The following is a 22100-nucleotide window of genomic DNA, read 5'->3' on the forward strand; positions in this document are numbered from 1 at the left end:
ATACTTTGATATACTTTGAGAAGCAGAGCAAAATGAGCAAGAATGAGTGCATTTTCGTGCAGGCATTAACAGTAAATACAAAGAAATGGCAAACAACAAAGAAACAACCAATAAATACTGAGACCATAGAATGCAGAGTCCTCAAAAGTGAGCCTGTAGGTCACGGGAGCAGTTCAGTGAAGTTGTGTAAAGTTATCCACTCTGGTTCAAGAGCCTGATGGTTGAGTGGTAATAACTGTTCCTGAATCTGGTGGTGTGAGTCCTGTACCTCTTTCCTGATGGCAGCAGTGAGAAGTGAGCATTGCTTGGATGGTGTGGATCATTGATGATGGATGCTGCTTTACTGCAAGAGTGATCCTTGTAGATGTACTCAATATGCTGTATCAACCATTTATTTTCCTTTCAAGGGCATTGGAGTTTCCATACCAGATACCAGGCCATGATATGGATTGATCTGATATGCATCTGAAGGCATCTTCCAATGGGAAGGGTAAACTCAAAAGTCATCTCAGCAGATCACAATAGAAATTACCCTTTTTCTTTTCAGTACAGGTTATAAATCTCTAAGCTGTGCTGCAATATTGATCCGATTTATTCATCATAAAATGAACCAGATATCTATGCATACATGTGGTTTATATACGTGTAATGAGAATGAGGTGGGATCTTACTGAAAGTTGTCAAATATTGAAAGGCCTAGAAAGAGTGGATGTGGAGAGGATATTTCCTGCAGTGGGTGATGGGATCAGTGGAACCTTGGCTGTTCTGATAAAAAAAAATTGGCTTACAGTAAGAAAGCAGGGGGTAGTAGTGGAAGGAAAGTATTCTGCCTGGAGGTCGGTGACTAGTGGAGTGCCACAAGGATCTGTCCTGGAACCCCTGTTCTTTGTGATTTTTATAAATGACCTGGATGAAGAGGTGGAAGGATGGGTGAGTAAGTTTGTAGAAGACACGAAGATTGGAGGAGTTGTGGAGGGAGCTGTAGGTTGTCGAAGGTTACAAGAGGATATAGTCAGGATGCAGAGTTGGGCAGAAAAGTGGCAAATGGAGTTCAATCTGGATAAGTGTGAGATGCTGCATTTTGGAAGGACAAACCAGAAAACTGAGTACAGGGTTAATAGTTGGTTACTTAAGAGTGCGGATGAACAGAGGGACCTTGGGGTTCAAATCCGTACATCCCCCAAGGTCGCTGCACGGGTTGATAGGATAGTTAAGAAGGCCTGTGGGATGCTAGGCTTCATTAATAGGGGGATTGAGTTCAAGAGTAGAGAGGTCATGTTGCACCTCTACAAATCTCTGGTGAGACCACACTTAGAAAATTCTGTTCAGTTCTGATCACCTCATTATAAGAAGGATGTAGTAGCTATGGAGAGGGTGCAGAGCAGATTTACTAGGATGTTGCCTGGATTGGGAAACAAGTCTTATGAGGCAAGGTTAGCAGAGCTGGGACTTTTCTCTTTGGAGCTTAGAAGGATGAGGGGGGACTTGATAGAGATCTACAAGATTATGAGAGGCATAGATAGGGTGGATAGTCAGTACCTGTTTCCCAGGGCACAAATAGCAAACACCAGAGGGCATATGTACAAAATTAAGGGAGGGAAGTTTAGGGGAGACATCAGGGGTAAGTTTTTTACACAGAGGGTTGTGAGTGCCTGGAATGCCTTGCCAGGGATGGTGGTGGAGGCTAAAATATTAGGGGTATTTAAGAGCCTCTTGGACAGGCACGTGGATGAAAGAAAAATAGAGGGTTATGGGGTAGTGTGGGTTTAGTGCTTTTTTTAAGGAATATATGGGTTGGCACAACATCAAGAGCTGAAGGGCCTGTACTGTGCTTTAGCTTTCTAGCGTCTAGTGATCTAGGACCAGAGGGCACAGCCTCAGAATAGAGAGATGTTCATTTGAAACAGATATGAGGAGGAATTCCTTTAACCAGAGGCTGGTGAAACTATGGAATTTATTGCCACAGACGGCTGAGGAGGCCAAGTCATGGAGTATTTAAAGCGGAAATGGATAGGCTCTTAATTAGTCAGGACATCAAAGGCTACAAGAAGATGACAGGAGAATGGGATCGAGAGGGAAAATAAGTCAGTCATGATGGAATGGCTTGATGGGCCAGGTGGCCGAATTCTGCTATGTCTTATGGTCTTATGTACTCAGTATTATTTATTTACTACTTATCATTATTATTTTGCATTTGCACTGTAGATCCTTTTGCACATTGATTGTTTGGCAGTCTTTGTGTGTAGTTTTTCACTGACTATTGTATTTATTTGTTCTATTGTGAACACCTACAAGAAAATGAATCACAGGGTAGCATATGTACTTGATAATAAATAACTTTGATATACATTTTAAACTTACGGTGGTGTATTGGTCAGGACACAACATGCAACAAAAAACAACAATATTCAACGATTATAAAGAATAAAGAGTTTAAAATATTGATATGAATTAAAATGTGCGTAAATATAAGCATGAATTTGCAATGTAAAGCAGCATTATAAATAGTGGTTTAAAGAGTTTACAGTGCTGTTCAGTGATTAGGGTTTAACTACAATGGCAATGGCAGCAGAGCAGCGTGCTGGTCAGTGTAACGCCTTTACAGTGCCAACGACCTGGGTTCAATTCCACCCGTGTCTGTAAGGAGTTTATACGTTCTCCCCATGGCCAGGTGGGTTTACTCTGGGTGCTCCAGTTTTCTCCAACATTCCAAAGCCGTACAAGTTAGTAGGTCAATTGGCCACATGGGTGTAATTGGATGGCATGGCCTTGTTGTGCCAGAAAATCATGTTACTAGGCTGCATCTCTAAATAGTAATAAATAATAACAATAATCAGACTAACTGGTTGGGGAAAGAAATTTTTAAGATGGCATGAAGATTGATGAGTATTGCAGGTGTTCATAAAGGATGCTAGATCAATCAGTATCATTGAGGTAGCAATAGAATTATTTGGTGAATGTTGTCAGGAGTTGGGAGGGGGAGTGGGTGGGAGCTACAGTGTGCATAACAATGGGAGGAAAGATACTTTGGACTGTCTCCAAGAAGGTGTGTCTGAAGGTAAGCAACAGCTGCTAAGGATACAGTTGATGAACTAAATTATCAGGCTAATTGAATGCAAATTTAAATAGCGCTTCGGGTGGCTATTTACACATCGCTGCCTGGTGGCAGATTGATGAATGTAATATTACAGGGCCAGCCATCACCAATCAGGGTTCAATTCCCACCACTGCCTGTAAGGAGTTTGTACCTGCTCCCTGTGACCGCGTGGGTTTCTTCTAGGTACTGAAGGGTGTTCACAGGAGGAAGATGCACAGGACAGGAACTTAGATTTCAATAGGTGCATTTAATGTCAGAGAAATGTATACAATATACATCCTGAAATTCTTTTTCTTCACAAACATCAACGAAAACAGAGTTCCCTGTAGAATGAATGATAGTTAAATGTTAGAACACCCTTCAGCGTAACTCTTCCATCCTTTGCACACTGTCCTGTGTGTGCCATTCTGTAATCTTGACAGTTTGAAATCTCTACAGCTTAGAAAAAGAAGAATAAATGCAGGAAGGACTCTATAGAAAATATTTGCCACAGGAAACAAAGTCAGCAGCTGGAAAGCTTTATTTTAAAAATTAGATTTATTTATTTATTCGTCCTGTATATATTGGAACATCAAAATATACAGTGAAATGCTTCACTTACGTCAAATTGAGTCAACAAGGAATGTGCTGGACAGCCTGTAAGTGTCACCACGCTTCCAGTGCCAACACAGCATGCCCACTTGTTACTAACCCTCACTGGACTGTGGGAGGAAACTGGAGCACCCGGAGGAAACCCATGCACGCTGCAGGTCATTAGTCGCACCATGCTCAACCTTTTGATTGTCTGAGGTCTTAACAACATCTCCACAACCACCCCACATATCTGTTCTGCCACTCTGGTTCCCATGGTCCTTCAGCTTTAGTTAAATTCCCTGCGTGCGACACTAGCAAACTTCCCCACTAGAACATGAGTCCCCCTCCAATTCAGGTGTAAATCGTCTCTTCTGTACAGGCTGCACCTTCCCTGGAAGGGAGCCCAATGATCCAAAAATTTTACACCTTCCTTCCTACACCTACTCCTTAGCCATATATTAAACTGTATGATCTTCCTAGTTCTGGCCTCACTATCACACAGCATGGATAGCAGTCTTGAAATCACAACAGTGGAGGTCCTGTCATTTAACTTAGCACCTAACTCCCTGAACTCACTTAACAGAACCTTGCACCCTTCCTACCTATGTCATTGGTACCTACATGGACCACAACTTCTGGCTGCTCACCCTCCCACCTAAGAATGCAGAGGGCTTAATCCAAGATGTCCCAGATACAGGAACCCAGGAGGCAGCACACCATCCAGGAATCTCATTCTCATCCACTTAACCTCCGTTCTGTTCCCCTAACTAACAAATCGCCTATTGCCACAGCGTGCCTCTGCTGTCCCCTTTCCATCTGAGTCAGAGAGTCAAACTCAGTGTCAGAGAACTGACTGCTGTGACTTTCCTCCAACAGTATCCAAAGTAATATACCTGTTATTGAGAGGGATGACCACAGGGGTACTCAGCACTGGCTTCTTAACCCTTTTCCCCTTTCTTACAGTCATCCATTTTCCTGTGCCCTGCTCCTGGGTGTAACATCCTCTCTTGGAGTTCGTCCAGTTCCAGCTCCAACTCCTTAGCATGGACTGTTAGAAGCTGCAACTGGATGTACTTCATGAAGGTGAAGTTGTCAGGGACACTGGAAGTCTCCTTACCTTTGCACATCCTGCAAGAGGAGCATTCAGCTATCCTGCCTGGCACCTCTACTGCTCTAACTGTGCAAATATAAAGAAGGAAACAATAAATAAACAGGAAAAAAAATCAACATTCAGCTTTTTCAGTTTCTCTCACTCAAGCCTCTGCTCACTGAAACCTCAAAGAGCAAAAGCCTCGAATTAAAAAAAAATTAATGGAGATTTCCCAAAAACTTTGTTCAAAAATGGGAAAGACGTGCTTGTAAAGTAAGAAATGAACTAAAATCTATATACTAAAATTAGTCCCCTGGTTGTTGTCATCCATTAAACTCGAGAAAAGACCCATATTATATGGTACGGGAAAATAAAGACACTCCAGAAAGATGTAGAAGGTATTTGCAGTAATTTCCATTACTTCATTGAATTCCATGAGGACAGCAATTCACGACCAGTGACAACCTGTTGACAGCAATGCTCAGATATCTGCAATATACATAAGGTAGAAAATTATTGCCAGATATACTGGGTTATTCACCAAACCCTGGCAGGTTCACCCACGTTGCTTCATAAAATCTGATCCATACATTTCCAAATAATGGAATAATATTTGAAAATAACTTCCAAATGGCTGAAAATTGAAATAAAAAATGAGAATACCATCTGTATTTATTTTAGAGTAGTAGCATCGCAATTGCTGTTTTTTTCTCATCTTTCTATCTGATAGAACGTGAGAAAAATGTTTGTGATATGAAGGATAGGAGGATACATTTGCACTTGCTTACCGCTTGAGAAACTGGATGAAGTTCATCTGGGAATTGTGCTTTGCATGGAAATAATTCGGAAAGTGTGTAGCTCAGGTGCTTGATGATTGGGTTGAATTGTTCTACAATCTTGCTAATATACTTGCAAACGTTTTGTCCCCATACAAGAAGACATCATCAGTGTACTGTTAATTGCGGCATGTCTTCCAAATGCTTGGCCTTTGTATACTTATCAATCAGTTGATTGATCGCCATTTCAGAAACTCAGTTATGATGTGGGGAGTGAATCATGTCATTGATTGGTTTTGTGGTGAACTTTATGTGTTGTGGTCTGGAATTTTGCCCGCTTTTGGCTCATAAATAGGATTAAGATACACATGCCTGTTTACAGAATTGATTGTGGAAAATCATGCAAGAGAATTCCTAGAAGCATTCAGAGGAGACACCACAATTCTCCTCATATGGTGGTGAAATGTTTGCAAGTAAATTGACAAGATTGGAGAACAACTCAACTCAACCCAACCTGCACTTTGCATCTTACAGTTCATAGGTGCACTTATGGGGGAGTCTACAACCGCGGGGGGCACAGCCTCAGAATCGAAGGGTGTCCCTTTAGAACAGAGATGAGGAGGAATTTCTTTAGCCAGATGATGATGAATCTGTGGAATTCATTGCCACATACGACTGTGCAGGCCAAGTCATTGGGGATATTTAAAGCAGAGGTTGATAAGATTCCTGATTCATTGTCACAGAAAGTTATTTAAAATGGAGGTCAATAGGTTCGAGAAAGCAGGAGAATGTGTTTGAGAGGGATAATAAATCAGCCATGATTGATAGCAGAGCAGACCTGATGGGCCAAAAGGCCTAGTTCTGCTCCTATGTCTAATCATATTATAGTCTTACATACAGTAGGCTGGCACAGCACTATGGTCCAAAGGGCCCCATACAGTACTCTATTGTTCTGTGTTAGTGGTGAACTATGTGCCTGTCTGGACACGCCCCCTTCTGACTGCTCCTGTGGCTCCTCCCACAGGCCCCTGTATAAAGGCGATCTGAGGCCTGACGCTCGGCCTCAGTCTCCAGGACATAGTATGATGGACACTCACTCCTGGTTCCTTCTTCCAGTCAATAAAAGCCGATATCTCGCCTTACGTCTCAGAGTGAGTTATTGATGGTGCATCAACATTGCATTTTCCTTCCTCACCCCAGACTCAACCTGCAAATAAATCTTTAGGGAATCCTGCACAAAACTCCACAGCCCTTTGCACCTCAAATTTTTGAATTTCCTCTCCGTTTAGAAAAAACTCATGATTTTATTCCTTTTACCAAAGTGCATGACAATACACTTCCCAACACTGTATTCCATTTGCCACTCCTTTGCTCATTCCCCTAATCTGGAGGTAGTCCTTCTGCAGACTCCCTGCTTCCTTAACATTACCTGCCCCTCTGCCTATCTTCTTATCATTCACAAACCTGGCCACAAGGCCATCAATTCTGTCATTGACATACAACTTAAAAAGAAGCAGTCCCAACACTGACTACAGCCCTCTGCATCCTCTTGATTCTGTTCCTTGGCTTCTCTATACCATTGGAAAGGTCAATGAAATACTCAGTACTCACCTGCAAGTGCTTTACAGATGGTGGTTGGGTGACTGGATTTGACAATTTTGTACACGAGGTGAATGTGGTGCTGGCGAAGGAGAGGGTCAGCTGCTGAGTTTCCTACTGATGACCTGTCAGACTTTCTGCTGTGTGAAAAAGAAAGACTTTTTTTCCTGACAATAAAGAACTGAGGTTTCATGAACAAATAAAAGGTTATGGTACTTCATACATTATTCCTTTGAACTGTTTACATTCTTTAGAAGGAATTCATTCAGGCTCATGATAAAGCCATGCCTACTATCCCAAATCAGACTATGCTTCTCCAAGTATTCATACCTCCTGTCCCTAAGAATCCTCTCCATTAATTTGCTCCCCACTGGTCTATAATTCCTAGAGTTATTGCCATTGCTTAGTATTTGTTTTAAATCGTTAGAAAGAATTTTCTGAAATAGAACATTGTAAAATACAGCAATAAAGCATCAGAGAATTACAGAATCTATATGATTAAATGCTACTCTTTGAATACATAATAAAAAGAGTCCGTACTATTGTATTACCCTTTAATGTGAACTGTGCTCAAATTGGAGTACCTGACGCTCTTCTTGTGCTTTTTTTCCCTCACAAGTATGCAGAATACCCTGCCAGGGGAGATGGTGGAGGCAGATACATCAGGAAGTTTTAAGAAACTCTTAGATAGGCACATAGATGATAGAAAAATGGAGGGCTGTGGGGGAGTAATCTTGGAGCAGGTTAAAAAGTCGGCACTATGTTGTGGGCTGAAGGACGTGTATTGTGCTGCATTGTTCTATGTTCTATGTAGCTCTTCTTTTCTCTTGATTCATTGAGCCCCAGTGGTAGTTTATTTAGAGATACAACGTGGAACAGGCCCTTCCGGACTAACCACCTCCTATTGAACCCTAGCCAAATCACAGAACAATTTACAATGACCAATTAACCTACAAACCGGTCTGTCTTTGGAACGTGGGAACAAAGGGGAGCACCCGGAGGAAACCCATGCAGTCACGGGGTGAACGTGCACGCTCTTTACAGAGGACACCAGAACCCAACTCTGAAGTCGGACGCCCTGAGCTGTAATAGCATCGTGCTAAATGCTCTATTTTTTTTCTTTTGCATTCCTCATGGTTTCAGGCTTACAGCTGAGAGGATGTACAATAAAATATGTTTCAAACATTATGATCAAAAACAACTGAGTCACACCACCCCATTTCAAAATGCATTGAAAACTCTTATTTTGGACGCATTATCTAATATTCTGCTATGGTATTTAATTGTAGGTCATATCCCAACCAGGGGTGAAGTTATCAAAAGTTCGGTGCCAGAGTTAGCTGTTGCACTTGTGAGTCCAAGCTCATTTCTGCTCTAGAGTCAGTGGGTGGCAGTACTGTGATATAGAAGGACAAGAAGAGAAATTTAATACCAGAACTTTTTAGAACATTAAACACTGTGGTGAACTATGTGCCTGTCTGGACACGCCCCCTTCTGACTGCTCCTGTGGCTCCTCCCACAGGCCCCTGTATAAAGGCGATCTGAGGCCTGACGCTCGGCCTCAGTCTCCAGGACATAGTATGATGGACACTCACTCCTGGTTCCTTCTTCCAGTCAATAAAAGCCGATATCTCGCCTTACGTCTCAGTGTGAGTTATTGATGGTGCATCAATTTTATTGACTGGAAGTTTTAAAACATGGAAACCGTTTTGCGTCCGGAAAGGTTGGATTTGGACCCTCAAGACCCTGACGCAGCTCTTGCTTTTGAACACTGGCTTGCATGCTTCCAATCGTACTTGGAGGAGGTTCGTGCAACTGAACCCACCGTTATGCACAGAATCCTACTCTCGAGGGTCACCCCAAAAGTTTACTCCATTATCTGGGACCTGCCGACCTACGATGGGGCACTGGACGCTCTCAAAAGACAGTACCTGCGGCTGGTGAACACCGTCTACGCAAGACATCGTTTAGCTACCCGGCAACAGCGGCCTGGCGAATTGTGCGCTGAGTTTCTCCGAGCACTACAGACACTCGTCCGACCTTGTGACTGCAAGACGCTCACGGCAGAACAGCATGCGGAGCTGCTGGTGAGAGACGCCTTTGTGACGGGACTGAGGTCAGTGTACATGCGTCTGCGGCTACTGGAAAATGCCGACCTTACCTTACGCTCGGCAATAGAGACGGCCAACGCTTTAGAAGCTGCTTTGCATAATGCTGACGCTGTCCAGTTGCGCGATTCCCCGCCGGTTCCGTGGACTCCTCAGACCCCGCCACCGCCGGCTCCCAGGAGCGAATTCGCCAACGCCGCCGCCAGTCGCGATTCCACGAGCTCCCCGACCCTGACCACGGCTGTGGCCCGTCAGAAGCCCGTGTGTTATTTCTGTGGCCATAAAAAACACCCTCGACAACGCTGTCCAGCGCGAGAAGCGACCTGCTCCAGCTGCGGAAAGCGGGGCCACTTCGCCAAGGTCTGTAAGTCTCAACCTCGAGCGGAGTGCAGCGCTGCGGGTGAAACGTGGGGGCCTCCATCTTGCATGCCCGGATGTGGGCGGCCATCTTTGTCGACGTCAGCACGCCCCACCCCCGACCCTCCGATGCTGACCGGGTACCCCGGATGTGAGCGGCCATCTTTGTCGACGTCAGCACGCCCCGCCCCCGACCCTCCGATGTTTACCGGGTACCCCGGATGTGAGCGGCCATCTTTGTCGACATCAGCATGCCCCTCCCCCGGCCCTCCGATGCTTACCGGGTACCCCGATGGCGATTCAACTCTGGCCACTGTAACTCTCGACCAAAGCGCCCCACACCAGCTTGCAAGGTCCATGATGGACATCCGGGTGGAGGGGCACAGGACTAGATGCCTGTTTGACACAGGCAGCACTGGGAGTTTTATTCACCCGGACACAGTGCAACGCTGCGGACTCGCAACGCGGCCAGTAAGTCGGAGGTTCCATTTGGCTTCTGGGTCGCAGTCCACAGACATCCGGGCGGGTTGTGTAGCGACTTTGGTGGTGCAAGGCACAGAATATCGGAACTTTGAGCTGCTGGTCATGCCTAATCTGTGCGCACCTGTGCTATTGGGGCTGGACTTACAGAGCCATCTCGAAAGTGTGACTATGGTATACGACGGGCCCCTCCCACCAATCACTGTCCGGAATCATCAGTTCTGTGGGACTTCATCACATACCCCGCTACTGACCACACACACACACGGGCACACACATCCCATCCAGCACCAGGCCGACAGCTGTGCTACCGACACTTGCAGCCTCTCCACTCTCAAGATCCCTCCCCCACCGCTGTTCGCCAACCTGACCCCTGACTGTAAGCCTGTGGCAACTAAAAGCAGGTGGTACAGCGCGGGGGACAGGGCCTTCATTCAGTCGGAAGTGCAGCGGCTGCTCAGGGAGGGGATCATTGAGCCAAGCACAAGTCCTCGGAGGGCCCAGGTGGTTGTTGTTCGGACTGGGCAGAAAAATAGGATGGTGGTGGACTATAGTCATACCATCAATAGGTTTATGCAGCTTGACGCGTACCCCCTACCCCGCATCGCGGATATGGTCAACCAGATTGCTCAGTACAAGGTGTACTCGACAATAGATCTGAAATCCGCTTATCACCAGCTCCCCATCTGCCCAGGGGACCGCCCCTACACCGCCTTCGAGGCAGGCGGCAGGCTCTATCACTTCCTGCGCGTCCCTTTCGGTGTCACGAATGGTGTCTCTGTCTTCCAGAGGGAAATGGACCGGATGGTGGACCAGTACCAACTGCAGGCCACATTTCCCTATCTGGATAACATCACCATCTGTGGTCACGACAGGCCAGATCACGACGCCAACCTCCAACGATTTCTCCAAGTGGCCGCAGCTCTGAACCTTACTTATAACAGGGACAAGTGTGTGTTTGGAACCACCCGACTTGCTATACTTGGGTATGTCATGGAAAACGGGGTTATTGGCCCTGATACCAAACGTATGCGCCCCCTGTTAGAACTCCCTCTTCCCACCACTCTCAAGGCCCTCAGACGGTGCCTGGGTTTTTTTTCCTATTACGCCCAATGGGTCCCCCATTACGCAGACAAGGCACGCCCCCTGGTCAAGTCTACCTCGTTTTCCCTCTCTGCTGAGGCCCGCGCGGCCTTCAGCTGCATTAAAGAGGACATTGCCAAAGCTCCGATGCATGCCGTGGACGAGACCGCTCCCTTCCAAGTGGAGTGTGATGCCTCCGATTTTGCTCTGACTGCTACCCTCAATCAGGAAGGCAGACCCACTGAGACGTAAGGCGAGATATCGGCTTTTATTGACTGGAAGAAGGAACCAGGAGTGAGTGTCCATCATACTATGTCCTGGAGACTGAGGCCGAGCGTCAGGCCTCAGATCGCCTTTATACAGGGGCCTGTGGGAGGAGCCACAGGAGCAGTCAGAAGGGGGCGTGTCCAGACAGGCACATAGTTCACCACAGTGTTTAATGTTCTAAAAAGTTCTGGTATTAAATTTCTCTTCTTGTCCTTCTATATCACAGTACTGCCACCCACTGACTCTAGAGCAGAAATGAGCTTGGACTCACAAGTGCAACAGCTAACTCTGGCACCGAACTTTTGATAACTTCACCCCTGGTTGGGATATGACCTACAATTAAATACCATAGCAGAATATTAGATAATGCGTCCAAAATAAGAGTTTTCAATGCATTTTGAAATGGGGTGGTGTGACTCAGTTGTTTTTGATCATAATGTTTGAAACATATTTTATTGTACATCCTCTCAGCTGTAAGCCTGAAACCATGAGGAATGCAAAAGAAAAAAAATAGAGCATTTAGCACGATGCTATTACAGCTCAGGGCGTCCGACTTCAGAGTTGGGTTCTGGTGTCCTCTGTAAAGAGCGTGCACGTTCACCCCGTGACTGCATGGGTTTCCTCCGGGTGCTCCCCTTTGTTCCCACGTTCCAAAGACAGACCGGTTTGTAGGTTAATTGGTCATTGTAAATTGTTCTGTGATTTGGCTAGGGTTCAATAGGAGGTGGTTAGTCCGGAAGGGCCTGTTCCACGTTGTATCTCTAAATAAACTACCACTGGGGCTCAATGAATCAAGAGAAAAGAAGAGCTACATAGAACATAGAACAATGCAGCACAATACACGTCCTTCAGCCCACAACATAGTGCCGACTTTTTAACCTGCTCCAAGATTACTCCCCCACAGCCCTCCATTTTTCTATCATCTATGTGCCTATCTAAGAGTTTCTTAAAACTTCCTGATGTATCTGCCTCCACCATCTCCCCTGGCAGGGTATTCTGCATACTTGTGAGGGAAAAAAAGCACAAGAAGAGCATCAGGTACTCCAATTTGAGCACAGTTCACATTAAAGGGTAATACAATAGTACGGACTCTTTTTATTATGTATTCAAAGAGTAGCATTTAATCATATAGATTCTGTAATTCTCTGATGCTTTATTGCTGTATTTTACAATGTTCTATTTCAGAAAATTCTTTCTAACGATTTAAAACAAATACTAAGCAATGGCAATAACTCTAGGAATTATAGACCAGTGGGGAGCAAATTAATGGAGAGGATTCTTAGGGACAGGAGGTATGAATACTTGGAGAAGCATAGTCTGATTTGGGATAGTAGGCATGGCTTTATCATGAGCCTGAATGAATTCCTTCTAAAGAATGTAAACAGTTCAAAGGAATAATGTATGAAGTACCATAACCTTTTATTTGTTCATGAAACCTCAGTTCTTTATTGTCAGGAAAAAAAGTCTTTCTTTTTCACGCAGCAGAAAGTCTGACAGGTCATCAGTAGGAAACTCAGCAGCTGACCCTCTCCTTCGCCAGCACCACATTCACCTCGTGTACAAAATTGTCAAATCCAGTCACCCAACCACCATCTGTAAAGCACTTGCAGGTGAGTACTGAGTATTTCATTGACCTTTCCAATGGTATAGAGAAGCCAAGGAACAGAATCAAGAGGATGCAGAGGGCTGTAGTCAGTGTTGGGACTGCTTCTTTTTAAGTTGTATGTCAATGACAGAATTGATGGCCTTGTGGCCAGGTTTGTGAATGATAAGAAGATAGGCAGAGGGGCAGGTAATGTTAAGGAAGCAGGGAGTCTGCAGAAGGACTACCTCCAGATTAGGGGAATGAGCAAAGGAGTGGCAAATGGAATACAGTGTTGGGAAGTGTATTGTCATGCACTTTGGTAAAAGGAATAAAATCATGAGTTTTTTCTAAACGGAGAGGAAATTCAAAAATTTGAGGTGCAAAGGGCTGTGGAGTTTTGTGCAGGATTCCCTAAAGATTTACTTGCAGGTTGAGTCTGGGGTGAGGAAGGAAAATGCAATGTTGATGCACCATCAATAACTCACTCTGAGACGTAAGGCGAGATATCAGCTTTTATTGACTGGAAGAAGGAACCAGGAGTGAGTGTCCATCATACTATGTCCTGGAGACTGAGGCCGAGCGTCAGGCCTCAGATCGCCTTTATACAGGGGCCTGTGGGAGGAGCCACAGGAGCAGTTAGAAGGGGGCGTGTCCAGACAGGCACACGTAGTTCACCACATTCACCCCCCCTTTGTTTAAAAGAGTCCCCATGTGGCGAAGTTTCTTACAAGTCAAGTCTATCAGGTGGTCGAATCTGTCGCTGCGATCTACGTAGCACCGGCTGTGATTGCACGGATGCCGGCGACATTGGTGATTGCACAGGAGACGGAGGTTGTGCTGGTTCCAGCCCACTAGGCGCCAGTGATCCCTCACGCACGCCCGGTATATAAGTGTCGTGAGGAGTCTGTGTCGGGCCTGGTGAGCACGGTGTCACCTCAGGTACAGGGTTCATAGTTACCGGAGAGCCTTCAGGGTAGTGGTCTGCTGCACCTGCAGGTGCCAGGTCGCGGATGGAAACCATGTCCTCCTGCCCATCAGGCAAAACCACGTAGGCATACTGGGGGTTTGCATGTAGAAGGTGAACCCTCTCGACCAGCGGGGAGTATTTATTGCTCCTCCCATGTTTTCGGAGCAGCACTGGCCCCAGGGACGTCAGCCAAACTGGTAGGGTGGTCCCAGTGGCAGACTTCCTGGGAAAAGAGAATAGGCGCTGGTGAGGGGTGGCATTGGTGGACGTACATAACAGAGAGCGGATAGAGTGGAGTGCCTCAGGGAGGACCTCCTGCCATCGAGAGACCGGCAACCCTTTTGACTTAAGGGCTAAAAGTGTGGCCTTCCACACCGTGGCATTCTCCCTCTCCACCTGTCCATTACCCCGGGGATTATAACTCGTGGTCCAACTAGTAGCAATGCCCCTAGCTAGCAGGTACTGGCGCAGCTCGTCCTCATAAAGGAGGACCCTCTATCACTGTGGATATAGCAGGGATACCCGAACAGAGTGAAGAGCTGGCACAGGGCTTTTATGACGGACGTGGCAGTGGTGTCGGGGCAGGGGATGGCAAAGGGGAACCGTGAGTACTCGTCGATAACATTGAGAAAATAGACATTGCGGTCAGTGGAGGGAAGGGGGCCCTTAAAGTCAACACTCAGTCACTCAAAAGGGCGGGTGACCTTGACAAGTTGCGCCGTGTCAGGACAGTAGAAGTGCGGTTTGCACTCAGCGCAGACTTGGCAGTCCCTGGTCATCGTCCTGATGTCCTCCAGGGAGTACGGCAGGTTCCGAGCTTTCACAAAATGGTAAAATCGGGTGACCCCCGGATGGCAAAGTTGTGCATGAAGGGCGTACAGCTGGTCGAGCTGTGTGCTAGCACATGTTCCCCGGGATAGGGCATCAGGGGGCTCATTGAGTCTGCCAGGCTGGTAAGTGCCTCAGGGAGCTCGTGGAATCGCGACTGGCAGCGGCGTTGGCAAATTCGCTCCCAGGAGCCGCCGGTGGCGGGGTCTGAGGTGTCCACGGAACCGGCGGGGAATCGCGCGACTGGACAGCGTCGGCGTAGTGCAGCGCAGCTTCCAGAGCGTTGGCCATCTCGATCGCCGAGCGTAAGGTAAGATCGGAGTGTTCCAGCAGTCGCTGGCGCATGTACACTGACCTCAGTCCCGTCACAAAGGCGTCTTGCAGCAGCAGCTCCGCATGCTTTTCTGCCGTGAGCGTCTTGCAGTCACAAGTTCGGACGAGTGTCTGTAGTGCTCGGAGAAACTCAGCGCACGATTCGCCAGGCCGCTGTTGCCGGGTAGCTAAACGATGTCTTGCGTAGACGGTGTTCACCGGCTGCAGGTACTGTCTTTTGAGGGCGTCCAGTGCCCCATCGTAGGTCGGCAGGTCCCGGATAATGGAGTAAACTTTTGGGGTGACCCTTGAGAGGAGAATTCTGTGCATAACGGCGGGTTCAGTTGCACGAACCTCCTCCAAGTATGATTGGAAGCATGCAAGCCAGTGTTCAAAAGCAAGAGCTGCTTCAGGGTCTTGAGGGTCCAAATCCAACCTTTCTGGACGTAAAACGGTTTCCATGTTTTAAAACTGCTAGTCCTGTGGCTCCTCCCACAGGCCCCTGTACAAAGGCGATCTGAGGCCTATGCTCGGCCTCAGTCTCCAGGACATAGTATGATAGACACTCACTTCTGGTTCCTTCTTCCAGTCAATAAAAGCTGATATCTCGCCTTACGTCTCAGAGTGAGTTATTGATGGTGCATCAATTTTATTGACTGGAAGAAGGAACCAGAAGTGAGTGACCATCATACTATGTCCTGGAGACTGAGGCCGAGCGTCAGGCCTCAGATCGCCTTTATACAGGGGCCTGTGGGAGGAGCCACAGGAGCAGTCAGCAGGGGCCGTGTCCAGACAGGCACATGTAGTTCACCACAAATGTTAGCATCCATTTTGAGAGGACTATAACTTAAGAGCAAGGATGTATTGGTGAAGCTCTATAAGGCCCTGGTGAAGCCTCACTTGGAGTATTGTGAGCAGTTTTGGGACCCTTAGTTAAGAAAGGATGTGCTGACATTGGAGAGGGTTCAGAGGAGGTTCATGAGAATGATTATGGGAATGAAAGGTCTATCATATGAGAACCAACTGATGGCTCTGGGCCTTTTTGCTGCGGGAATTTAGAACAACAAGGGGGGGGGGGGATCTCATTGAATGGCCTTGATAGAGTGTATGTGGAGAGAATGTTTCCTATGGTGAGGGAGAATAGGACCAGAGGGTACAGCCTCAGAATAGGGGGACATCTATTTAGAACAGAGATGAGGAGGAGTTTCTTTAGCCAGAAGTTGGTGAATCTGTAGAATTCGTTGCTACAGGGCAGTTTCTTGATTAGTAAAAGGTTATGGGGAGAAGGCAGGAAAATGGCATTGAGAGGGAAATGGATCTGCACTGATGAAATGGCGGAGCAACCTCAAATAGCCTAGTTCTGCTCCAGTGTCCAGTGAGGACTCAGGGCCTCCAGAAGACAATACTCCTGACATGGGCTCTCCTTGTTATTGCCTTTGGGGAGGAGGTACAGGAGCCTGGAGAGCACTCTCTGTGATCCAGGAACAGCTTCCTCTCCTGCACCATCAAATTTCTGATGGATCATGAACTTAACCTTGTTATTCCACTATTCTCTTATTTTGTAATTTATAATAATTTACCTCAAGGCAAAGCCTCAAATAAGCAGCACCCTTCATTAAGGATCCCCATCACCCAGGACATGCCTTCTACTATCATGGAACAGGTACAGGAGCCTGAAGTCACACCCTAGGTGTTTTAGGAACAGCTTCTTCCTGCAGCCATCAGATTTCTGAATGGACAATGAGTCCATGACCACTACCTGATTATTTTTGATCTCTTTCTGCAATACTTATTTAGAACATAAAACAGTACAGCACAGGAACAGGTGCTTAAGTCCACAAAGTTGTGCCAAACCAATAAAAGCGGTAATCAAATGCCCAACTAAGCTAATTCCTTCTGTCTACACAATCTTTATCCTTGCATTTTCCTCAAGTTCATGTGCCTAGCTATATGTTTCTAATGTATCTGCCTCTAGCACCACCCCAGCAGCTCATTCCAGACACCCACCACTCCCTGTGTAAAATACTTCCCCTCGAGTACTTTAATCTTTAAAATATATATTTTATTATCATTTATAGTTTTTTTTATTATGCATTACAAAGGGCTGCTGCAAAATAACAATTTCCTAACATATGTCAGGGACATTAAACCTGATTCTGACTCTGATATTCTCCTCCTGAGTACAGAAATGCCTAGACAGAGTGGATATGGAGAGGATGTTTCCTGTTCAGGGGGAGTCTAGGATTGAAGAGCACAGAGGGAATTCCATTTAGAATAGAGATGAGCAGGAATTTGTTTAGCCAGTGGGTAATGAATCGGAATTCATTGCCACCCGTGGCTGTGGAAACCAAGTCGTTGAGTATATTTAAAGCGGATGTTGATAGGTTATTGATTAGAAAAGGTGTCAAAGGTTACGGAAGAAGGCAGAAGAATGAGTTAGAGGGGGATAATAAATCAGCCATGATCGAATAGCAGAGCAGAGTCAATGGGATGAATGGCCTAATTCAGCTTCTATGTCTTATGGTCCCCATACCACTTGCACCATTACTTTGCTTATGAGAAGCAAACAGTCCACTGGGGGAATGCATGTGTCAAGCAACACCTGTGGGGGGGGGAGGAATTGTTGGACCCTTGGGCTGAGACCCTGCATTGGGTGGCACAGTAGCAAATGGTCAGAACATCATTGCAGCACTAGCGACTTGGGTTCAGTTCCCACCACTGCCTGTGAAGAGCTTGTACTTTTCGTGTGGGTTTCCTCCCGTATTCCAAAGGGGTTGAGGTTAGTCCCTTAACCGGTCACATGGGTGTAACTGGGCAGTACGGACTCGCTGCTACCGTGCTGTATCTCTAAAAAAAATTGGGATGGATCCTGTCCTGATGTAGGATTTCAACCCAAAATGCCAGCCTTTCCTATCCTTGCTTGTTGCTTGAGATCCAACAGCAGATTGTTCATTGTCCAGGTTCCAGCAGCCCCATGTGGCTGTTGCATGGTGGACTATCAGGAAAATATCATCAGCTTGGTATCTCTGGTCTTCAGGAACCCGAGTGGACACTGTCCATTATGCTCCACCATGAGCTTTATCATGCAGTAGCTCCCACGCAGAGGATTGAGTTTAGCTATGGCTTCTTCCCCTCCGTCATCAGTTTCCTGAACAGTCCATGAACACCACCTTATCATTCCTTTTATGCAGTTTTAACTTTTTTTTTTAAGGTCTTGCACGGCACCGCTGCCACAAAACATGACATATGTATGTCAGTGATAATACAGGCAAAGGCCTTCCCACCATTCAGCACAGTTACAAGGAACACTGTCACAAAAAAGCAGCATCCATCATCATTGTGGTGAACTACATATACCTGTCTGGACGCGCCCCCTGCTGACTGCTCCTGTGGCTCCTCCCACAGACCCCTGTATAAAAGTGATTGAGATCTGAGCCTGGCCTCTCTGTCTCCAGGATGTAGTAGGGTGGTCAACCACTGCTTGTTCCTTCTTCCAGTCAATAAAAGTCGATATCTCGCCTTTACGTCTCAGAGAGAGTTATTGATGGTGCATCAATCATGGACCCCCATGCTCTCCTCTCACGACTACCATCACGCGTTCATGGCCCATTCAGAAATCTGATGGTGGAGGGGAAGAAGCTATTCCTAAGACACTGAGTATGTGGCTTCAGGCTCCTGTACCTCCTGATTGATGGTAGCCATGAGAAGAGAGCTTGTCCATTGTGATGGGGTTCCTTAATGATGGAGCTTTCGGAAGATGCCTTAGATGCTGGAGAGGCTAGTGCCCATGAAGCTAGCTAAGTTTACAACCCTCTGCAACTTTCTCCAGTCCCGTGCGGTATCCCTCTATACCATATGGTGATGCAGCCAGTTTGAATGCTCTCCACGGTATCATCAGCAGAGAGCCCAAACAGAGAGTCCAAGCAGCCAGATTTAAAGTTGGTGGTTATTGGAAGGGTTATAAAAGGACAAATCTTCCCATGCAGGAAATAGCTGGATTCGGAATTAACTACTAGGAAATGTTGTGGATTCAGGTTCAACTGTAACTTTTTGAAATGAAACTAATTAATATTTAAAAGCAGAAAGATGAAGAAATCTGGGCTGAATGCTGGCATTCCTAATGAATGGTTTCTCCTAGAAAGAGTCAACATAACAATGTCACAAAATGTCCTCCTTGTGCGCTCTAACAATTCTGTGATTCTCTGAGATAGATAATATAATGATACAATCTGAATCGGGTGCAAGTGAATAAGAAAATTCTTTTTCTGGAAAAAAAAATTGACATGACCGCCAATGCAAAGTCTTTCATCACATGCTCCAAAGCATTCCAGGACTTACAAGCTGCACAAAACAACAAAGCTAAATGCAAGGAATGGTGGTAGTTACATAGCCTGCCATATAAAGGAAATGAACATCATTTGGTAGGAAATGATAAGACGAGCAACAACGGAAAGATTTGGTGATCAGGATGAAAAAAGTCTTGAAGACAAAAAAACACCAATGTGAAAGTGTAGCAGTCAGCACACGACTATTACAGCTTGGGGTTTCAGAGTGCAGAGCTCAATTCTACCGCTATCTGTAGGAAGTCTGTACATCCTCCTAGTGAGCACATGGGTGTCCTCCAAGTGCTCCGATTTCTTCACACAGTCCAAAGATGTACCAGTTACTAGTTTAATTAGTCATTGCAAATTTTCTCAATCTAAGTACACCACTGTGCAGCCACTTCCTGCCAAAAACAAGCCTCAGATAATCTGAGTGCTTAACCACTCCTCCCTCCCCGTCATACTCAACAACGGTGCCTCCCAGGGCTGTGTGCTGAGCCCACCGCAGCACGGTCTGCTCACACACGACTACATGGACAAACACCCTAGCAATCACATTGTTGAGTTTGCCGATGATACAACAGTGGTGGGGCTCAATCACCAACAAGGATAAGAAGGCCTACAGAGAGGAGGTTGAAGAGCTCGAGGCCTAATGCCAGGCAAATAGCCTCCTTCCCAATGTCAACAAGTCAAAGGAGATGGTTATCAACTTCAGGAGAACCCACACAACTCCCGCCCCATTTACATTAATGGCACAGCTGTACAAACTACAAGCAGTTTCAAACTCCTGCAAGTGCACATCACACACAACCTCTTGTGCTCCCAGAACCCATTTTACACAATCAGGAAAGCTCACCAATGCTTCTACTCTCTGAGGAGAGCTGGACTTTGTACATCCATACTCACAGGTGTGCGGTAGAGAGCATCCTCACAAGTTGAATCACTGCTTCGTATGGAAACTTCACTGCGGTAGACAAGAGGGCTCCACAATGAGTAGTACTCCACAACCCTGCTCATGGACTGTTTGTCCCACTCCCATCACACAGCATCCACACCAGGACCACCAGACTCAAAAACAGACACTTTCCCCAAACAGTGAGGCTGATTAAGACCTCCGCCCACCAACCCACCCCTCCAGTATTTCCTATAAATCACTTTATGTACAACCTATTGTTACTTTATGGACATACAATCAATTCATGTAGAGAAGCTATCTTATTTATTTACATGCTTTGTTTTATTATTATTACTGTGTTCTTTACCTTTTGTGGGTTTTTTGTGCTGCATCAGATCTGGAGAAACAATTATTTTGCTCTCCTTCGCACTTGTGTACAGGAAATGACATTAGACAATCCTGAATTCGGCTAGGGTTAAATAGGTGGGCTGGATGGTGGAGCTTGTTAGGCCGGAAGGGTCTGTTCCACACTGTATCTCTAAATAAAATATAAATAAGAGGAAAATAAATAGTCTAAGAGTCCCATGATGAGAAGAAGATGGGTAAAAATCATAGGCCAAGCAGAAAGACAAAACAACTTGACTTGAATGAGGAGGAGAGGAACAAACAATAATTTCACGAATCAAGGAACAAAAGCACTAAATTCAAAATTTTAGTTTTTATTTTACTCACACGCAAATATTGTAAGGTTTCATTCTGCAGGATGAAATAATATTAAGGGAATAAGTTTGATCAGCGGCAGGCGGGACAAACGTTGCTGTTACCACGTACATGGACTCATTTCATAACACAGGGAATTAAGACATGCAGTTTTAAACATTTTCACATCATTTTAAAGCACCAGACAAGTTAACCTAACAGTTCACGTCTGATTTTTACCAAAACATTTCTTAATATTGCTCCTTAATTATTTAAATTAATTCATTTAATCTATTTAACTAACATTTCAATCAGGTGCAAGAAAGGTCAAGAAAGTTCACTATTGTGGAAATGGGTGTCATATTTTTAAGACCAACTGTTACATTGGAAGCTCTAATTGTAGACACGAATAAATGTTACTGCACTTAATACATGTTAATACCAGTACAGATATATGTGCCAAAATGATTAGTTATAGGAATCTGTTGCAATTTATGTTGGGAAGGGCTAAAACATAATGAAATATGTAGCAACAGCTCTTCAGAATTATTTCTGTTTTGAGGCCACAATGTACATTATTTTCAATGAATGCTATTTTTACAAAATAGTAGGATGACAAAGATGATGGAGATTAAGGGGGATTAAGGTGGATTCAGGTTCATCTATAACTCTATGAAGGGAGATTGATTAACATTTAAAAGTGAAAAGATGTAGAAATATGGGGGAAGTGCTGGCCTTCATGCTGTCTGGTTTGTCTTACAAAGAGCCAAAGGACAAATGGGCCTCCTTGTGCTCTGTAATAGTGTAGAGGAGCTGCACATCAGGTCTTGGAGTGTGGTTGTTCTGACAATGGATATTGACCTTTGCCTTAGAAGTTTCTGTTGTAAAAAGTTTCTGTTTGTTGCTTTTTGGAACGAGAACGAAATTAAATTTTAGAATCTGTTTTCCTTGAAATCTTTGCTGATATTTTGGTGTAAAGATAATCCACTCGTACACGAAATGCTGGAGGAACTCAACAGGTCAGGCATCATCTATGGAGCGGAATAAAGACTCAATGCTTCA

At 45.5% G+C, this 22100-nt stretch overlaps 1 long non-coding RNA gene across 1 annotated transcript; it reads right to left on the bottom strand.

Moving 5' to 3' along the window:
• Window positions 1-2468: 2468 nt before the first annotated feature.
• LOC132401180 (uncharacterized) lies at window positions 2469-11280 on the bottom strand. Its single transcript, XR_009514513.1, has 3 exons — window positions 11241-11280; window positions 7148-7275; window positions 2469-5249 (listed from the first exon to the last, which is right to left on the bottom strand). It is a non-coding gene; the product is annotated as an uncharacterized LOC132401180 (long non-coding RNA).
• Between the last annotated feature and the right edge of the window lie 10820 nt (window positions 11281-22100).

This window comes from Hypanus sabinus, chromosome 10, assembly GCF_030144855.1.
Source record: "Hypanus sabinus isolate sHypSab1 chromosome 10, sHypSab1.hap1, whole genome shotgun sequence".
Lineage (NCBI taxonomy): Eukaryota > Metazoa > Chordata > Chondrichthyes > Myliobatiformes > Dasyatidae > Hypanus > Hypanus sabinus.